Consider the following 18,294-nt stretch of genomic DNA (forward strand, 5'->3'; position numbering starts at 1 on the left):
TCGGAATATTTGTTGTATTGATTTGGGATTGATTAAAAATATACGGAAATTGAGTAATCGAAAATTTTTGTAATTGCAAAATTTATTACTTGCGAAGATTAAAAATGACAAAATGTAGTGATTGAAAAATTCATAAATTCGAAAATTTACTAGTGGGAAAGTTTGGCAATTGAAAATTTTACCAGGCCGTGAGCATTAAAATCGTACGAACACGAAACTTGCTACTCCGTTGATCGCACATTATCATCGATGTCATGAGATTACTTTGTCTAAAGCAAACATGTAGGGAAAGAGAAGCGTAAAAAGATGTCGTAACGGGGGTTGTCAAAAGCCAGCCACTTACCATAAAATTGTACTTTACGCGTTAATGGTACGCTTTAAAAACTCACCTGTAAAGCACAGCTGGTTCGTATGAATTTTTTAATGGAATCGAGCCTGAATCTTTCTTCACGTTTTTTGCGTTCCCTTTTTTATTTGTGGTTAGCAAACGCCTGTAAGGTATTCTCTTTTGCTTTCGAAGAAGTCGGACCGGCCGACTCGCTTCTGATTCATTTGAGGACTTCGTCTCAAGCGAGTTAAAGTTTCACAAAGGCCACGGAAACTTGAATTTCTTTCCCTGGAACAACTGTCCACTGTACTTGAGATTCCACGCGTAGTGAAAAGGAAGACGTATGCTGAATTCCTATTGCTCAAAGAAACCGATTTACTCGTGGCATGCCTTCTGTGGACAAAGACCACAGCCACCACCAACCCACTATACCAATAATGACCAGATTCTTTGCGATTTTACTGCATTTTTAGCTCCTGATTTTCTTACGTATTTTCGTCTATTTTTAGGAGCTGATAATAATCGGAGAAATTTTGTACTCTCTTTGAACATTAATGTAGACAATTTTCATAGAAGTTACTGCATTCTTAATTCATATTTTTCTGGCATGCGATGAATTATGTTAGAACAAAGAATTTTGTTTTTTCTTTTGTTTTTTTTTTTTTTAGCGATTAAAAATTGAGAAACATATTTATTTTTCTGTAATATCATATCAATAATTTTTGTAGTAATTACAATCTGACATTTTAAGAATTTGCGTACCTTTTTAATGAAGTAGACCAACAGCGATAAAGTTACAATTCGAGATTTTAAGTATTTACATTTTTGCGTTTACGCAGTGCAGCGAGTTTCAAAATATTATATAGCTTTTTTTATGGAAAGCTGTATGACAGGGGTATGGGATAGAACATAAGAATTGCACAAGGCTGAATATCAAAAACGGAGAGTAGTACTTCTCGGTAACATCTGCAGAGACACAGGGACTGATAGATGATACGGGTTATTTAATATGAAATCTTGTACCGCCGTTTTAAAAAAGGTTAGGGAATCCGGAAATTCAAAAAATTATGGAACATTGTATACAAATAGAGTAAATTGATCATAAAATAAACTTATTACTTGTTCGTGCTTTGATGCTATTTTAGGAGGCGAAATCATCCCGTGAAAAAAGACATAGAATTTTCTATTTTCTAAAAGAAGATTCAGATATAAAAAATTGCATTTCCTTTTTATTCGTAGTTTGCAGCCGATAATTCGATTTATATTTTGCCACTATCTATTTTACAACTTTGTTGCATTATTTGTAATTAATATTAAAGTGAGGTGGTTTATTATTAAACGTGTTGGTTGGTTTATTAATAAAGAGACGAGTGATAAAATTGTAATAGTCAGTGTATATTAAAATTACTGTAAGTACAAGTACAGAGATAGTGCATGCCGGTCGTAATAGTCGCTCGTTCAATGCTACTGTTTAACTATACCCACGTTATTCGACTCCTATTCGACTAACTCGCTGTAATGACTGCCCTAGAGACCACGTTCGTTTATTTGTATCGACCCGTGTTATAAAAAGTTCAAATGTAACTCCGGTTGATGTTTACAAATAACGGCGATAATATTTTGTCCGGAGTTTGTTTACCTTTGAACCTAGCAAACCAAAACAACGTTGGTATTCCAAGGCACTGAGTCCCGATTCAAGTCTTCCATCAACTCGTGTGCCGCTACAAAAGTACAATGAATAAACCAAAGCTACTTCTAACATAATAAAACAACACCGCGATCTTTCTATTAAAACAAATAAAAAAATTCTCACAATACTTTTATTTTTACTTTCCGTAGAATCTAAACTATCCTAACTTGAAATCCTTTTAATAAAATCATCAATTACTACTACAAAAGCCTACCCAAAAAGAATCATTAAACAAAAAAGGATCCAGTCATAAAGAAGCATCGAATATTCCATCGAATCGCAGCAACGATATACTCAGCAGTGTAAACGCACTTCCGGATCCGCGCACACCTACGCAATCTACACACACATTCATAGAAAACGAATGAGCAACGAACAAAAGGAACCCACGCAGCGAGGAAGAGGAAAAAGAACAGAGGGCAAGAATGGAAAGAAAGAAGAGAGAAAGCACACGAATAGGAGGCAGAAGGGTAGAAAGTACAGGGTGTCCCTGTAACCGTGATTGAATTTTACTTACAATCAAAAGAATATAACAAGGAGAAATTTGAAACTAGTGTTTTTCGGAAACGAATTTTTCGTATGAATAAATTTTATTCTGATACATTTCCAACTTCCTTTCTTACGTAGAAAGAAAATTACGTAGAACGTATAACCATTTAACACGGAAACGCTTCACTGTATAGTTTAAAGAAGTAATGTTTGTAATTGTCATATTTCTCGACATATCAATGGATTTAAGTAACTCGCATATTCCACTCAACGATGAAAAATGAAATGAATTTCGTCAGAAAAGTTCAAACATTGAACGATGCATAATCCGGTATACGTTTGAAAACATTTAAATGACATCAACTGCTTGAATCGGCATTGCAAAGACACCCTGTATAAGCGGTGCGTGTACGCGGGGATCACATTTGTCCGGCGTGGATGCTACGCGATAGAAAATTGCTCGTTCAGTGAAATTCGGACCGCGGCCGAGCAAAAGCTTCGTCGATCTCGAGTAATTCCGACTCGCCCTGTCTCTTCCTCACTTCACGAGAATGGAGGTAATTACCGGATTTCGGCGAAATCCATGGAGCGTAGGGCATTTAGAGCTGTTATAGTTTCGACGACTCGGCACCGGGCGACCGGCTGCTGCTGCTGCTGCTGGCCCACGTCAAAATGAAACAGCGCGCTGCCATGAGAGGAAGAGGACAGAAATGGTGAACGACCAACGACGAACAACGAACGAACGCCGTTATAACAAGGGCTAGTTAGCGCCACCGCCGCATTACCCTCGCGTAGTTCTGCCGTAGCACAATGGCGACAAATTTCACGCGCTATATCATCCGGTCCGCACACCATCGCCACGAAAGACGGAAGACAAAGTGAGCCACCGCGACGATGCTAGCCCTCCTCCCCTCGCTATCCTTTTTCTGGCCCTCAGGCTTCGGATAGAACGGCCTAATAACTACTAATTCTTCGGGTTTGTTCCGGCCGTTTGTTCGCTACTCCCGAATTCTGCTTTGCTGTTTGTTGATGGTTGTTGAGAATGAGGGGTTAGTATATAGGGTGGAATTGTCGGTGGCCTTTGATGGTATATATCAAAATTTTTGTGTGATCGGGAGTGGTTGAGTAGAGGATGAAGACATTGACTTGTATCTTTGTTTTCTTCTTTTAATATACGAAGTGGATATTTTAAAGATAAATAATAAGATCTTAAGCGTAATTTTGGAAATTGTGAGAAATAAGTTTGACAATGATATGGAGAAATATGAAAGTGTAAAAACGATCGGAGTATGCACAATGTACAATAACATACAAAATATTCAGGGTGTAATACTCATTCTAACATTTAGTAGGTGAAAGAAGCTCCTTTACATCAGTTCGTACAGACATTAAATTTCCAGGAAAACCAGTCTATCCGTGACAAAGTTACGCTCTAAAAAATATTAATCACGAGGCTCTCTGATCTCAAAAGACCAAGCGACGATACGAGGGGTGGTAGGTTGGTTCATTGAATACAAAGTGCATTACTCGCCCGGTTGGCGAATGGCAGGCCGGAAACGGACTCTCGGAGGTCGTAACAAACTTATATCCCGTGCCTATTCCCGAAGGCCGTGTGGCTTTCGATTCGAGATTGTAAATAGTCCCGATGTCGATCGGTCGCACACAGGGGAACTAAGTAATTTCCATCGAATCGAGCGAAGACCGTTAACGCGAGAAACGCGCCCGACTCCCGACACGGAAATGAAGCTTGTCACTCAAGCGAAGCCGCGAGGCCAGAAATCGCGAGAGCTCCAACAGCGTCGCACGAATTTCTCCTGCAATTTCTTACCACCGAGACGCTGGAGGACCTTGACTTCTTTAACGACGTGCGTGCACGCGAGCGACGACGTGTATTGTGCGTTTCTATGTACGTCTGGTTCCAGCCTGTCAACAGAATATTAACATTTGAAAGCTGAGACGAGAGGTAACTTGGAAATTGAAATAGTTTATGGGGTTGCTGATAAGATATATGGTGAATTGAATATAGATTAAGGTGTCTGTGTATGAAGCGATTCGGGATAGAATTCAGTATTAGAAACCCGTACGAAACCGTGTGCTTAAGGTTCTAGGCCTATAATTTTTAACTTCATCAAACAAATCATGTGATCAAAATTGTGTTTATTTATCGTATGCCTTCAATGTGAGCATAGATTAGAACAATCTAATAGCTCTTATGTACAAGACAGACATAGATCTTATGCATAATCTAATATATTTTAAACTAGATAACATCACAAATTATTAATTGAAAATTTCCTATTAAGTGGGAAGGTTCAGGCAACCTCGACTGTCCATTAAATATCAAAATTGTATCGCCAATAAGTCACTGTAGCCGGCATGCTGCTCCACCAAGCGATTAATCACCGGCATGTCGCGTTTCCCCCGTTCGCAATTAACGTTTGCTCGTGTGTTTCACGTGCGTCTCATAAACGCACCGTTCTATCGTCCTCCTAGTTTCAACGAAGACAAAGCACTTTCGCAAGATCCACGACCATATGCGTTTTCCATACACATTTTCCGAACCCCTGCGTGTTTCGAGTGCCTGTGCTCGAGTGGCTTGCGAAACACCAGCTACGAGAAATGAAATCCTACGTCGAACCACCGTGATGTTTTGTCGCGTGCTGTTGGGATGGAGACAAGTATTGGAAGCAGACAAAGAAAAGGAAAGAAAGGAATGCGAAGGAAAGGAAAAGCAGCCGCTTTTTGCTTGATGCATCACTCCATGATACGAATGGATCGAAGGCATTGCGTGCTTTTGCCGCGTTGTTGCACGCGCGTTCCGGATATACCGTATGCGAGTACACGATCGAAGGAAGACGTTAGTCGTTGGAACTAAGCGGAAGGATCGCGAACACGCGTTCCAAATGCCGACAGTATTTATGCTTCGGTAAACATTATCACCAAGTTGATGCTGCATGGTTGCAAGACGGAATAAATAGGATCTTTATGGCTATAGAGAATTCCAATATCAGGTTCAATTATATTTGTAGAATCGTTTATTACGTCTTAGAGCTATGAAATCATCTAAGAAGATTCGATTTTTATATGACTAATTTGCTACAACAGTGACACAACTAAAAGTCATGATTTTAGGAAAAAACGAGTTTGAACGAAACGTATAAATCATAGAATTTTATCAACTACTACTGAATTATAGTACTGGATTATGATACTTAATACATAGATAGATTCTAAAATCTAGATATTTTATTAGATTTAAAGAGTATCAATTTGTTGTAGTCGTATGAAGATATTAGTAAATGATATGAAATTTAATATACTTGGATCTGATTAATTAATTTGTAAATATTATAATAAGTACAATAATAGGCAAATACCTTTTTTAAACATCGTAGGTTAATATCCTTGCCAAATGAAATTACGCATTTAAGGATTATAGAAATATTCTATAAATTTTAATTAAGAGAATATTATCCATACATATGTCCTTTATCTGCCGCTTTGATTATCATCGGAACGTCAAATAGGTGGCGCCTATATACACACATGCAATGTTGCAAGACAGTTTCACCCTCGAGGACAGGCTGGCAAAGATTCTTGGAAGGTCACGCGAGCCCAAGGGTCATAGCGAGTAACGAAGAGGTCGAGGGGTGATAATCGCTGGGATACCATGAATTTACCCCTTGGCCCCACAAGGCTGTAGATTGCTAACCGTCTTCCCTTTCTCCAGAAGGAACCCTTCTTTTCCTCCTTATTGTGCCTGCTACCTGGTTAAAATATACATTTGTACGGATGCCATTCTCCTCTTCCGTCCCTTCTTCTTCTATCGTTTGATTTATCACCTGACAACGCTGTTATTAAGTCCGCAGTTAGATAAAGCGAGATTATTTCGGCGCAAACGCTGTTCCAGTTTCTCTTTCGTCTCTTTCACTCCTGGGACATTGAAACGAATGTCATGGAATATGCGGTGTAAGATGGATTACCTTTAATGCGAGAGGTGAGAAGGTTCGATGGGGTTCAAAGTTGTCATGAAATAGGCAATGGAAATTTATCTAAGTGCAGATTTCTGATATTAGAAATTGGATATTTGAGAATGTTGCATATTGGATAATTGTACGAACCTGTTATTCACTTTAAATTATGTTTGATGAGAGAAACACATTAATTTACGCCTGATTTTTATTGAATTCCAAAATTTCTTCAAATTAAAATTGATGAAAATTTGTCGATAAACGAATGAAAATATTACCGAATATTAAAAATATTATTTACTATGATTGAACGTAATGCGAGGCAAACAATGTGTGATATAGTTCGTTCAAAATTTCCATATATTTTTCATTTTTGCAATTTATCATTTTTAAGAAGATCGATTAGTTTTGTGAATTATATAGAATAAATAGTCATTGCAAGCTTTCGACATACATATATGAATTCTGACAAGTATCATGGAATCATAATTCCAAAACAACCCTTGAGAAGGATACCCTAGACAGTAGTTTGGTCATAGGGTATCCTCAGTTGAAAACTTGTTCAGTTTACGAACTGAATCCTCAGTATAGCGAAACTTTTTTTGCTTTCCCATTCCAGGATAACAGGTTTCTAAAAATGTCTGAAGCAGATAAATCTTTTATTGTATTTGAAGAAAATTAATTTTAATAGTTATTCTTGCTGTTTGTATGTTTATTTAGCATTTCCATATACTAATTAATTGAATCCAAGTATTTACATTAAATTATTTAGTAGTCTTTTTATAAGACTACAAAATTCTGACTATGGCAATAAAAAATAGAACCTAATAAAAAATGTCTTCACTGTAAAATGCAGCTACGTACCTATATACTGTAATATTGTATCACTCATAAATATTAAATCGAATACTAATTTTTTTAAGGCTTCCAATAATTTCCTAGTCATTCCTCATATTGACTACACTTCATATAAGTATCTTAACGTTTATGAACAAGAGTTTACATGTATTACTGTATCACTAAAACATTCTGCTTGTTATTGCCTTTTGTCGAGGTCGCGGATCACGTGAACGACGCGTTTCCTTTAATTAGCCGGCAAGTTTCATTGTTAATGGAGTGCATAAGACAGCTGTCCGACAGCATTCCGCCGTACCACCGGAATGTCAGGTGTGTTTAACCATCAACCGGTAACGGGTACTACGAACGTAAAGGAACGAACACCCCGTAGAAGGTCGAAACTTCGCTTCCTAGACAACACCAAGGATATCTCGCAGGTCCCACTAGTGCATTTAGAATAAGTTACGGCATCATGAGATTACAAGTCTGTAGCATAAACCCTCCTTACACTGGCTTGCTAGCTGGAAGACCTCCGTTGGCATGCCAGCACCATTAATTAAGAGCTTCTAAGGACTGGAAAGGGTGCAACCTTCCGTACGGAGACAACGTTTCGCGTATTCGGTACCGTCCATGAAAAAAGTATTATCCCGGTACAACAACGTGTTCTTGGAAACGTACCAATTACCCACTTGGCGCCTAGACAACCAGCCAGATCCGATAGAACGTTCCTGCTTGTATTTCTATAGCTGGGTGCGAGAGTATTTGAAAGGAATTACGGAGAAGTAAAAGTGGGGATTGGATTACAGGTAAATTTAAGAATAAAGTGCACGTGTTTTTGGTGATGTTGGATGTATAATGAAGTGGTTTGATTGAATTGTAATGGTCGATTTAAAATTATTATTGTAATTTCTGTGAAGAAAAAAGAATGAAAAATGTTGTACAGCAATTTTATTGAGAAAATCAAGTTTTGATACTTTAATCCATTAACAACGAAAGAAACTATTTTTTATAATATAGAGTTGGAGAATATGGTTGAAAATAACGCGATCTTAATTACACGCGGTATGTTGAATCCAATGTCATTTTTATAGTAATGATAATTAAATCGCATTTCTGAGCTTCGCAACTTTAACCATTCTAGTCTGAAATATCATGCACCATGACTACTGTCCACAACGTGGGATTTACTGACAGAGTTTATTACAGGGAATAAATCCTTTTGTCGACGCAGTAGTCACGTAGTTGAATTATTATACGGTGGAATTTAAAATGTACAGGACTTACAATGATTTTTCGACGAAGAAATGATGGTGTATGAACAAACAAATCAATCTAATGAGTAACTTTGAGTCGATAAAACATTTTTTTAACATTCTGTACAAATCGTAATAGATATATTATTGATAAAACGATGTAATATAACTTAAAAATTATAATTTATAATTTATTGACATTCAAAAAGTTGATATCAAATCTAATATTCAATTTTTGATTGACATTAATTCCAAATTATTATTAATTTCCAAGTAAGGATAAAATAGATTTCAGATACAAATCATTTTTGTACAAGGTTAACATTTTCATTACATTTGAATAAAATTTACAATTAGATTAAGTAGAAATGATTATTACTTTAGCGTATACTTCTTACAATTATCCCTATTAATTCTCACATCAAATTCGTATTCATGTATAAAATTCCACACGTGTATGTAATATTATTATTTATTTATTTTAAATTAATATTCATTTTAAATTAATCATTTATTTACATATTATATTCCAAATATGTAAAAGTCGATCTCAAACACACATAATCGACCAAATACGATTGTACCATTCAAAAATTTCATAAATCGCATAAGACCTAGGAAAAAAAAGGAAGTTCACGCAGGCAGATCAGATTTTTGCTCGTAACGTCTACGAAGGGATAAGAAAGGAAAAGTATTGACATGCGAATACAAGAAGTCCAGATGATGACTATACATGTATAGAAGGTAGGGATAAGGTGAAGGCGTGTAAGGCGTCTAACACACGAACAGCCATGCAAGCAGACTCCAAAGGTCTGGGTAGTAGACGTTAGTAAGCGCGACTACGTGGGTCTGGCGAGACCGGGGGAAAACGGCTGCCTTATCTCCGCGCACCGAGATTGACTTCCTTTCTGCCCATTCAACCGCTCAAATGAGTTCCTTTGATAACTGTTGTGTGATCGAGTGTGTTGAATACTGAAGGTTTCGAGCTCCGGCCCGCGAACCTGCCAGGGATGCCTCGCCCTCTGACTTCACCATCGAAAGCCAACCTTCGCGAAAAACTTTTCGTCGTCAGTTGTCACGGCTCCGTGGCCTTGAAATCTTCACGATTAAGGTATACGTAAAGATGTTCACGTTATTCAGCCGGTTTTTAAGACTCTAAAGATTCTCTACGTAAGAGTTTTATATAGATATCGAATTTTACTAATTTTGCGCTGTAATAAAACGTTTGACTGTAATATGGAATGTAAAGTGCCTTTAGTTTAAAGTGCAAGCTTTTTTCGTCATATTCACAGATTTTATCTTGCTATAAAAATAAAACTTTATGCACAGTAACCTAATAAATCTTCTCATGCAATAAATAATATTGTATATCTGATATATTACAAAATATAATTTTCGTTACCAATTATGTTTAATAAAAGACTTGAAAGTTCGAGAAGATGTTCACATGAATTTCATATTTCCTTCATAAAATTCCATCAACCTCGAAAATCCACATTCATCATATTAATTTCTTAATGTATCCTTTTCCAGCAGTGTCACTCGAGACGTCGTCATAAATAAATTACGGGAAAAGTTTATTAGTTTATTAGTTTCCGAGCGAGTCGACAAGACGAGGGTGTAACGTAATTACATGTAAATAAATGTATGGGTCTGGATAGTTGGCTGGTCGGAGTTGGCCAGGTTGGTAACTAAAGCCACGATATAGGCGTAGAAGGTATATTCGCTGGATGTGGAAACCACTTTGGCTTCTTTTACCCTATCCCTTCTTAGTTTTCCCCTCTTTTTCATCCGCCTTCTCCTTTTGCTTCTTTCTTTTCCCACGTGTCCCTTGGCCGTCCTCGGTAGGGGTGTGTTCTACTCGAGACGGTATAATTTTCAGGAGCACGTCGCAGCACTGCGCAAAGTTTTTCTTTAATATATTCTTACATGCGCCTCCAGATTAGATTAAAACGGCGAATGCATGAAACGAGACGCGGCATTGGCCACGGTCGCGTGAAAGAACGCGAACGTAGTCGTATTTGTATGATTTATTTAAGTGGCGCGCGTTTACGGAATTGGACCAAATGGAAGTTGGAGAGGGTAGTCTAGATAAGATGAACGAGTCCAGACGAAATCGGATGAAAAGCGAATAAGAGATTAGACTAGGCGCGTTTGGCATTACGCTGATTTAACTAGAGATCCTTGTTTCATATGTACACTTGACGAGGATTGAACTTCCGATGGTCTCGAGTTTAATGATGTCGCGAGAAAGGACTTCAAAAGTTCTTTGCATCTCATTAATAATATAACGGAATTTGTAAGTTGAGCCCCTCTGAAGGCAAATTGATCAACTTTATTTTTTATGAAGTTATCAATTTCATATTACCTAGATACGTAATTCAATATGTAATTCATCATCTCAAAATAGAAATCATATTATCATAAATTTATTTATCATCAGCAGATAAGTTAAATTTCAAGAAAAATAAAAAAATATACTTGCAATTGTTATTCCTCTGTGTATTTTATAAGATTATAAGAATTAGAAACAATCGATATTTTAAGAATGATATAATCGAGTGAAATGCTGAATTATGCTTCTGATTGGATGTTAAACGAAATTAAATGGAATATTGAATCTTTTATTAAGACAAATTTCTTAGAAGCATTTTTTAAATTTTAGTTGAACTATTCGATATAGAATTTTAGTCAGAGGAAATAATTAACCATGCATTTATAATATAGAATTTTACCGTTTGATTTAATGATTATGAACAAATATTACTGAATAATAATAAACCGATAGTATTGAAAACCTGTTTCAATCAATAATGTTTATTAATATTCAATATGTTTCTCATTTATTAGAATTACTGTTATAAGCCGTATTATTATTATTATCGTTAAAGATTAATTGATATCAGAGTATATATTTGATACTGGTATTAATTTTCACATCAGCATTCATTAATGTTTGGATTAATGTATCTAACTTATGCTATTCATATTCTACATTTACCTACCTATACGTACTCCTATTTAGTCAAAATTATGTTCACGTATCTCTAGTTACTTTATATAATTTTCAAAAAATTATGTCATTTTCTAAAATCCTGTACGAATAGTCTTAAAAATTCTATAAATTTAAACAATGGAATTTAAGTTTTCTTTCATATTTAATTTTTATCCAATTTTATAATTTTAAAATTCTAAAAATTACGAAAGAGATTCTTTTGTTAGAATAACATATTAATACACAAATGCAACGATAAGGAATGCGATCGATGTTTTATATTAAAAATATTTCTATTAATTCTTACAAAACTCTATAAGCCCCATAAAGCCCCAAAATTTCTTTTTGACAAGGTATTCAATCAAAAATTATCAGCATCTGTTCATTAATTTAAAAATTGTATTAATTTTCATAACTTCGTTCACATTCTTCCTGAAATGGCATGAATAATATTCACCACGAAAGTATTAAAAACACAATGTATAGGGGGAAGATGTACATTTGTCTACTTCGTTACGAAATGTTAGATAAAAAGGGAGAAGTAGTAGCTGTTGTCGTGGTTGCTCTGTATCGCGATTATGGGTAGTCTCCTTGTGCGTGGCAGAACGTATTATTTGGCAGCCCTTTGGCCGTGAGAAGCCGCGAACGCGTTCGCAGCTGAAATTATGTGCTCGTTTACTCCGAGGCCCCGTTATCATGCGAACAGTTATGACGCCGCGAGCCACCACCGTGTGGCAAAATTACATTTCCAATTCATGAAATGTCAGTTATACGGGACGTAGGATGACTGAACATGAACCTTCGCAACGCTATCTAACGAAAAGAGCACACAAAACCACTTCTTCTGCTCACCTTTCCTTGGACCACGTGTTTCGAAACAATGAGGTCGTTTAATCGGATGCCTGTCCAATTTCGGTCAACTGATGTCGCTCTTGAAGTTTCCAAATTAGCTGTTTTGTGTTTGGAATAGTTGTCTGTTCTGATAGCACGTAGAATAGAAGAGAATGATACCATGATTACGTGAAACAAGATTTTTTTTATTCTGCTTGTTAAATTGTTTCGATTAAAATTTTACAATTGTCATGATTAATTTTTAAAGGATTTTATTTTATAATTTGTCTGGTTGCTTGTATGTCGTATATGTATAGATATCGTTCTAATAATTCAAAATCACAATCAATTCTCTTCAAACCAGCAAACCTCCATAAAACTATAAATTATATACAATATCAGGTGCATTAAATCTTCAAATATGTTAAGTTATTTACCAAAAAGGTGTATCTATTTACCAAATGAATATTTGTTATCTTTTTTAAAAAATGAAATAGTTTCGAATTTTTGGCTTCGCCGAAACGAGGGTTAGCAAAATGCCAATAGGGTAAAATAAATTTTATCCTTCTTTATCTTTTACGCATGAATAAAGATAATGATCTCCAGTTATTGGAAAACGATGCGCCCCGAAGTGAAGTTTTATACTTATAGCCGTCGATAACTATCTCGGGCAATATCGATAACTTTTACAGGAAGCAAATTACTGGATGGCATTTTCGAGATTCGATCATACGTCGGTATTAGTAATATTTTTTTTCTTACGGTCCAGGAAAAGATTCCGGCAAATCTCCTCCAAGGCTTTCATGGCATCGATAAGGTCCCAAATCTAAAAGACAAGAAAGATAAGGCCGCCTTAAGGTATGGATCTTCCAGAAGTCCATTTCAAAGGATTTCTTCTTTCCTTTCTTATCTGATTGAAAAATGATAAAAAGTGATTTTTATCTCTTCTATATCAGTGAATTAAAAAAGAAACTGTTATAAATATCATGAAAATTTTCAATTTTTATTAAGAAATATTCTAATTTTAAACTTATTGCCATATTTAAATCAGTTTGACAAGTTATTCTGTTGCATATGGAATATCGTATAATTAATTATCAAGTATAAGAAATTTTCTATAAATGACGTGTATTGAATGCCATAAAAATGTATAATGAATCGTTAACATTCGATATATTGCCCTAAAATTTTGGATATTAGACGAATAGTACTTATGTCTTTTTGACGTTTCTACGTATAGGATTAATATCCTAATTCATAATACGTCGTACCAAATTCTTTGACAATTTATAATAAGCATGTTAGTTAATAAACGCTGGTTTATCGAAATGACAATTAAACGGTGATATAGTCTGTGAAGTAATCGAGTCATAATGGTTGTGTGCGTTTATGAAGGATTTAAATAGAAGATAATTAGGCAAAGTTATAATCAAGCTGACCAGCGATTATGTCACCTAACGGTCTATCAGATAAAGTGGAAACGAAGCGTCGGTTAAGCATATGAGCCGATGTTGCGTACACCATTGTATTTACTGGACGTTTATTGAACATTCTGAGGATTTGTTTACACTGCGGATTACGACGGTTCGCAAGCATACCGTCGTCATCCCTATGTATACCAACAGTTGACACTACGCTCTCCTCCCAAGGCTTAATCTCATAAGATGCGGACAAATTGGCACTGATTGGGTTGCACGAACTCATCATTACGTTCGCTTCACCCGAATATTTTTATGTATGGATAAGGAATTAAGCGAAAATATAAAAAGATAAGTATTTTTATTAATGGATAAGGAATTAATCGAAAATATAAAAAGATAAATATATATGATATTTCGAAGAAACTATTATACAGTTATATAACACAACAGTTATACAACATTTGATATATATTAACGCAATAGAAGATTTGGAAAATGAATATATACTAGATAAATGTGATTTTACATTGTACATTACTATAATGCAAGAATAGAATTCAATTTGAGTGACGCGCCCGTCTCGCTACTAAATATCGATCTATAATCGATTTATGTTACACTGTGCAGTCGATATGCGCAAGATTACAACATGATAGCATTTTGTGCGCGTCAAGTTTTCGGTTTGTTGCAATTATTAGTACATTATTAGTACAATTATTAGTAGTTAAGTGCATTCGTTTGTAAAACTAGTACTTTTCCAAATAATTATTGTTAATAGAAATGTTCTTCAACAAGAATATCGATCGATCAGTTTTCAACACAGGTTAGTTTTCTCTTTAGAAGTTTAATATGTAAATATACTTAGGAAATTCTCAGAGTGGTTAAATACAACTATTATTACAATTTTCCTTTACAGTGCAATCTCAAAGCTGATTAAAATCAATACATTCTTTAATAAGAATATCAACGAAGCGACGAATATGAATGAATTCGTAAAGTTTCCAGTACAGGTTAGTTTTCTCTTAAAAAATCTAATATGTACAATACATATATGTAATACTTATACACATACAAATATTTAGGAAACCCTCATAATGGTTAAATACAGGCATCATTAGAGAGAATTTTATTTTTATAACATAATTTTAACTAGGAAGAATTAAAAGAAACAGGAATAGAAGTTCAAAAATTCATATTAAAGATATTTTCTAGAGAAAGGGAAATCTTGTTGCATTTGTTAAATTGCATAAGAAGGTTCTTCAGTTTTGAAATGGTAGACAGAACATTTTAAGGAGAATAGTATGGCGGAACAACCAAAACAGTAGAACGTTCACCAAAACGCGATCCATAATCGAAAGATAAATCCTACTGGCAGTACCGGCTAATCTTTGAAAGTTCTTTACTCTGCCGATAAATTTCTTCCTCGAGCGCACACAGACTTAAACTGTACGCTCGGCCGCGTCTCGCTAAAAGAAAATTAAGCTTAACGCCATCTCGTCCGAGATAAAAACAGGGAATTCTTTTTGCCTGTGAAATTTAGTGTCTCGTTTGTAGAATGGTGATCGCGTATACACTCTTGTTCATAAGTATCGGAATGCTTTTTGATTTCGTATAAGATTCGATAATTCGTTTTAATCATCAAGCAATCGATTAACCGATTATGATTATGCATTCTATAAAAATGTTTCAAAATTATTTGATGGAGTCGCAAAAGGACGAGTAATGTTGAATGTAGGAATTCTTTATTTAGCTTAAGATTCTATAGTCTTTTCTGTATTTGCATAAGTTTCAAATCTGATGATTAAAGGCTTTAATAAATTCCTGTGATTGTTCTAATACTTATGAACGAGAGTGTATCACTGCAGTACTTGATACAACGTAACTTCTACGCGATGCATCGTCTGTCTATTTACATGTTACCAACGTGATTTATCGAAGCTGTTAGTTAAATACCTGTCGCGAACTGACCGAAACCACTGACTCTTCGACTGGTGTGATTTCTCTTTATCTGTTCTTTTGGCTCATTCTAAAACGGGTAAGGTGTCTTCACTAATTTATGGTCGTACCAACTGCGAGTAGGAAGACAGTTTAACGAGGAATCGCCGTGATTAAGCGGAAAAAAGACATTCATTTTGGCGAAAACTTTCTTTGTTTGTCGCCTTTGATATATGCGCCGGCAAAGGAAGTTACAGAATGGCTGCGTTGGGTTTTGTTGCTTGATTGTGAGGCTTGTTTATAAGATGTTTGTAGGTAATTATTTGAGTGATTGTGAGTAATTTTATATATCAGTAATTTTATATTTAAAAATATTTAATATTTCCAATCACCTACGTTACTAATATGTTTTTATTAAATCCAATGTATTTTTGAACTTCAGAAAAATGCAATTGCGTCGATAATAACCAGAAAGAACGCCAGAAAGGTTAAGGTCACGATCGGCGACATTTCACGTTATAACATGGCATTCCGTGAAAACGAAAGGGAGAAGATGGGGGCAAAAACTAAAACTCCGCTGGCTTGGGTAGTGCATTATAGGTTTATGGTTTTGCGATGGCATTTATAAGGTTTGCTTGGCTTGGTGAGTAAGTTCCACCAGCGAAACTCATCCTCAACATTTGGGGTGGCGATGCTGCAAAGCGCGTCATTATCGTCATGATATATATACCCCGTGTGCCATTAATGCGTCTCGGACTTCCTTATTGAAAAATATTGGACTTATTCCGCATTAAATCAACGACTCGCCCTTCCTCTCGCTTCTGTCTATCTTTTTCTTTTCCTTTCACTTTCTATCGCTTTCTGGGTCACCCTTGGACTAGTTTCGTCACGCCACATATTTTTTGTCTAAACGCAGCAATTTCTAGGAAACTGTCTTTTTTGAAAGTTGGCAATGGCTAATTCTTTTCCATACTATAAATTATATTGGTCAGTTGTTTGTGTAGTTTATGTCGTGAATTATTTATGAGATCGGTCGTACTTTGTTATGATTCAGTTGTACTTTGTTATTTATAAATAATTATGAAGTAATTATGGAATTATTAAATCACTAAATAACATAAATTAAAATATCATCGCTATATTATAAAATTGACACGCGAGTCAAATTTGGAATCAAAATGATATTGAAATGAAATGAAGTATGTACTTGTTAGAAGCTTTCTTGAATGCAAGGTATAGTATTTCTTATTTGAAAAGTGAATTCGAACCTTTCGAAGCTTCTTATATAAGCACGATTCAGTGCTGTATGAAAAGGTATCGTGCGTTGAACGAGCAAAAGAAAGAAAGAAAGAAAGAAAAAGAAAAAAATGGAGCAAAGAAGCGAATTTACTGGTAGTAGTTTTATTTGTAAGCCATTCTGTTAGAACGGTGAATAATTAGGGGAGCCCGCTCATTATCAATGGTAACTTAACGAGAAATGGAGCTTTCGTTTCCTGTCTAGACAAACTGGCTTTCAAAGACGGAAGGCAAGAAAGTAAAACATTGGATGATCCGACATAAATCAGATTTTCGTCGCGATTAGATCTCTCTCTACTCAATGGAGAATATTATTTTATTCCTTCTAATAACGCTTCATCAGTAGGATATTTCGTACAATTTAATCAAATATTATGTAATATTATTAACACTTTTATTACTATATTAACACATACCTACATTATATTGTATGAATTGTGTTGTCAGTGATAATAAAAGTGTATTATGTTATATATTCTTTGTTTCAAGGTATTTAGGATTTTGTGTTCGGATATATTTAAAAATATTTCAATCGCAAGATCCTAATGCTTCTTGTAAATATCTTTTTGAATTATCTACGTTATTAGTATAAAAGAAATGTATTTCTTATTATGTAGTGTATTTTTTTTTTTTTTTTGTGTGTGTGTAACAATCAGATATACGTTCTAAAAGGAATTCTAAGCAAAATTTATTTTTTTCACGTAATCAATGGGATCGATAACATTAACTTTTGTTTTTCTAACTGACGTTCACCATTAATAGGACAAGAGCAGCCGATAAATGAAAAGGTGATCGTTTAGGGTGTCTCGTCTGACGCATACGTACACACTCGTATATACAACGCACATAAGTGTTAGTGCGATGGTAGCAGGCAAGCGGTTATCGCTTTGACAGTTCGCACAGTTCGAAATCCAATAAAAAGCTAATTGAATCTGTGACGCCACCTGACTTCACTAATGAAATTTCAAAGTACCAATTTCACGTTACACCGTTCTGGCCTACCTGATCGACGCTAGGGGTACCGACCGCTTTAGCAGTCGGTCGCATCGCTTAAATTCCCTAAATTGGAATAAAATGAGCTTCCAAACTTAAGTCGTTGCAATTCGTTTAGTTATAATTCTCGTGATTCCGCTATTGTTTATTTTAGATGATGCAATCGATGAAACGAATAAAAGATTTGTGATGAACTCAGATTTTGGTTTATTAGAATTACTTTAGGACAATATATGTATTTTATTGGAATAATTG

The 18,294-nt window shown here is 35.3% G+C and overlaps 2 long non-coding RNA genes across 2 annotated transcripts in view; one reads left to right on the plus strand and one right to left on the minus strand.

Annotated features, from left to right (window-relative positions):
* Nucleotides 1-14,574, minus strand: part of LOC132907038 (uncharacterized) — an 87,128-nt gene extending 72,554 nt beyond the window's left edge. Inside the window, exon 1 of the long non-coding RNA XR_009658097.1 lies at nt 14,563-14,574. This is a non-coding gene — a long non-coding RNA (uncharacterized LOC132907038). The remainder of the gene's footprint in view (nt 1-14,562) is intronic.
* The window catches only part of LOC132907037 (uncharacterized), an 84,811-nt gene continuing 81,055 nt past the window's right edge, over nt 14,539-18,294 (plus strand). Inside the window, exons 1-2 of the long non-coding RNA XR_009658096.1 lie at nt 14,539-14,638; nt 14,732-14,825. This is a non-coding gene — a long non-coding RNA (uncharacterized LOC132907037). The remainder of the gene's footprint in view (nt 14,639-14,731; nt 14,826-18,294) is intronic.

This window comes from Bombus pascuorum, chromosome 5 (assembly GCF_905332965.1).
Source record: "Bombus pascuorum chromosome 5, iyBomPasc1.1, whole genome shotgun sequence".
NCBI classification, from domain to species: domain Eukaryota; kingdom Metazoa; phylum Arthropoda; class Insecta; order Hymenoptera; family Apidae; genus Bombus; species Bombus pascuorum.